Below are 4,222 nucleotides of genomic sequence, written 5' to 3' on the forward strand. Positions count from 1 at the left end.
AAAAAAAAAAAAAAAAAAAAAAAAAAAAAGATATGGAAGCAACCTAAATACTTGTCGATCAGTGAGCAGATAAAGAAAATAGCCAGGCGTGGTGGCTCACACCTGTAATCCCAATATTTTTGGAGGCCGAGCGAGGCAGATCACCAGGCCAGTAGATTGAGACCATCCTGGCCAACATGATGAAACTTCATCTCTACTAAAATAAAAAAAATTAGCCAGGCATGGTGGTGCACATCTGTAGTCCCAGCTACCTGGGAGGCTGAGGCAGGAGAATTGCTGGAACCTGGGAGGCGGAGCTTGCAGTGAGCCAAGATCAAGCCACAGCACTCCAGCCTGGCGACAGAGTGAGACTTTCTGAAAAACAAACAAACAAACAAACAAAAAACAGAAAATGTGGTATATATACACCATGGAATACTACTCAGCCATAAAAAGAAACTAAATAATACCTTTTGCAGTGACTTGGATGGAGCTCAAGGCCATTATTCTAAGCAAAGTAACTCAGGAATGGTAAATCAAATGTGGTATGTTCTCATTTATAAGTGGGAGCTTCGCTATAAGTATGCGCAGGCATAAGAACGATGGACTTTGAGGACTGAAGGGGGATGTTTGAGGGGGTGAGGGATAAAAGACTACTTATTGGGTACAGTGTACACTGCTTAGGTGATGAGTACTCTAGTATCTCAGAAATCACTACTAAAGAACTTATCCTGGCTAGGTATGGTGGCTCACACATGTAATTCCAAGCACTTTGGGAGGCCAAGGCAGGCTGAACACTTGAGTTCAGGAGTTTGAGACCAGCCTAGCCATGGTAAAACCCATCTCTTAAAAAAAAAAAAAAAAAAAAAAATTAGGTGTGGTGGCATGCACCTGAGGTGCTAGCTACTCAGGGGGCTGAAACGGGAAGATTGCTTGATCCTAGGAGGTGGAGGTTCTAATGAGCCAAGCTCATGTAATGCACTTCAGCCTGGGTGACAGAGGAAGACCCTGTCAAAAAAAAAAAAAAAAAAAAAAGAAAAGAAAAAATATATATTTATGTAACTGTATTAGTCCGTTTTCACACTGCTTATAAAGAGATACCCAAGACTGGTAATTTATAAAGAAAAAGAGATTTAATGGACTCACAGTTCCATGTGGCCATGGAGGCCTCAGAATCATGGTGGAAGGTGAAAGGCCCTTCTTACATGATGGCAAACAAGAGAGAATGAGAGAGCTTGTGCAGGGAAACTCCCCCTTATAAAACCATCAGATCTCAAGTGAGACTTACTCACTATCACGAGAACAATATGGGAAAGACCTGCCCCCATGATTCCATTGCCTCCCACTAGGTCCCTCCCATGACATGCGGAAATTGTGGAAGCTACAATTCAAGATGAGATTTGGGTGGGGACACAGGCAAACCATATTAGTAACCAAAAGTGGCCTGTACCCCCAAAATTATTAAAATAAAAATAAAAATTAATAAAGAACTTTTTAAAAAAGGGTCACTGGTCAGACTGTTGGATGTATTTATAAGTTGCATGGGGCCTTAAGCCCTTCCATCTTGGCTTAGCAGCTACTAATGTGTCATGGAATAAGGAAAGGGACAACTGAAAAAGAAAGAGCAAGCCTTCCCATAACACTTGTGGGCCTTATGTCAAGAGAAAAATCAGGATCACACCCGCTATAATCTACGTATTAATGTAGAAAAATAGATTCAGCAAACAAATAAAATATTTGACAAATGTGCCTTCAGAGAGACAAAATTGTTTGTAAAGTATCTTATATAATTGAAAGTAGATAAAAATCATTTTAACTCTTACTCATTGTAAAATATCAAATGATTAAAAATTAATTCACAGTACACTAAATTTATATATAGTTTTAATAAACAGCACGTTAAAGTAAAATATATTTTCATTTGTAACAAAGATTTTTTTAAGACATTCAAAGTTTGTATAAGTTTTAAAACATGTATGGATTGTGCTTAATAAATATAAAATATAAAATATTTAAATACAGTTTGTTTTATTTTAAATGCAAACTTCAAATTTTCTTAAATGTTTAGATACTAGTGAATTTTTTTACAATTTACAGTTCTATCTAGTTACCCATGTGAAGGATTTTATCCCACTTAATCTTTGGTATATCTAGATCTACCTCTGGAACCACGAATTAGAGAGAAAAGAAAAGAAAGTTAATAAATATCAAGCACTGTTGGAACATACTTAATTATGAAAGAACCAATGGCAAATAAGATATCTGAGAAGGACTTTAAAAGTTAATAATGCTGTGCTTCCTCCTACCTAAACCCTTCTGGACTCAAGTTATTTCTGCACTATGAAACAGTGTACATCTCTGACATCAGCACTGAGAGGAATAGATATTCAAATTTATCAAGAGCTCTTTCTGCATATCTTGGGCACACATAATGTTTCTATTTTATTATGACAATGTGTTGAACTACACTGAATTTTGAATGTTAAATCAGTTTTGCTTTTCTAGAATGCATGTAAGTTGGCTGTGATACACCTTTTTTAAATATCATTGGGTTTGTTTTGCCAAGATTCAATTAAGATATAAATGTATATGTTCATGAGCGATGTTGACCTGTAATTTTCCTTTCTTGTAATGCCCTTGCCAGATTTTGATTTCAAAGCCATGCCAAATTCCAAAAAATGAATTAGGAAGTGTTATGGCATTTTCTATTCTCTGAAATAGTTGTGTCATATTGTTGTTCATTTTTTAAGACAATTTGGTAAAATTAACTCATATTTTATTTCTATCTCAGATAAATCTCTTTGGATGTCATTTCCCATATGCATCTTTTGCATGAATGCTCAATTTTCAGACAGAGGAACTGACTTTATTTTATTTCTAACTTTCTTTCAAGGGTATTTCTATAGCAGTCAGCCTAGGAAGATGGATATAATGCATGTCTGGAGTAGAAAGTATTTTGCTGTCCAGAGTAATAGAGACAATAACACCCTCGAAGGCAAAGTTTGAGCAGATTTGCTAACAGTTCCTTTATAACACTAAGGCTTTTCTAACTCAAGGTGCCTTGGTTGTGACACAACTTGATTGTATGTAGAGAGAGCTTCCTCCAGGACCGTTCTGTATTGCTCCCTGCAGGATTTGGGGAAAGGTGAGCCAGTGTAAGTGAAGCTCATGCTTCTTGCTATGCCATGAAGAACAAAGTCCTGTGTCTCCACCCCCAGAATCTTCTTCCACAATCTATAAAACAGTGGTGGGCTTATTTGACAGCCTTTCAAATAAGGTAAAAATAAGGTAAAATATCACACATTTTACAGAAACTGGGTAAAATGCAGATTTCTCTAGAAGCAGAGAGAATATATGTTGGCATTTCCTTGATTTTCAGATACAACAAAGCTTTAAACCTTGAATATTTAAAACAGTAATTGTCAGACAAAAGCCTTTTAATAACAACAAAGAAATGAATCCTCCAAGTAAATAGAGATGAATACTATTTTGTAAGTATAACTCGATAGTAAATCACAATAACTGTGTTCTACTTCTCATTTTCTGCCTGTTACCTGTGTTGGTTTACTGAGATATAGTATTTTTAATTATAATGACCAAGTTATAACATCATTTTATAATTTACTTAAATTATTCAATTAAATAACCTATCATAATAATTTTATACTTTATATTAGATTATAATAAGCACTAATAAATTACATGTATCCCAATGTATAATTAAATGAGGTATTAAAAATTGAACATATCTATATACTTAGAACCCAGGTCGAAAAACAGACCCATCCACACTCTAGAATGCCTTTTGATTTCCTGTCCAGTCAATATCATTTCTCAAGGGTAACCGTTTTCCTGACTTCTATCAGAGTAGATTAGTTTTTCCTAATGTGTATTTCTGAATCAAAGAAGGTATGTACTTGTTTATACACATTGTTAATTTTTGATTACTATTATGTTTGAAAGATTCATCATTGTCATTGTAGTTGCAGGTAACTCATACTCAGTACTATATATTCTCCTTTGTGAATATGTCACATTTGTTTCCGTTCTACTTTTGTTGGAATATGAGAAGTTTTCAATTTAAAGCTATCGCAATACCACTGATGTGAACATTCTAGTACCTGTCTTTTGGTAAACATCTGAACTTAACTTTATGAGGTATAAATCCAGAGTAGAATTAATCAGCCCTTAGGCATACACACACACACACACGCACACACACACACGTGCATGCATATATATA

Source organism: Rhinopithecus bieti, unplaced genomic scaffold (genome assembly GCF_001698545.2).
Source record: "Rhinopithecus bieti isolate Rb0 unplaced genomic scaffold, ASM169854v2 scaffold_21891, whole genome shotgun sequence".
Lineage (NCBI taxonomy): Eukaryota > Metazoa > Chordata > Mammalia > Primates > Cercopithecidae > Rhinopithecus > Rhinopithecus bieti.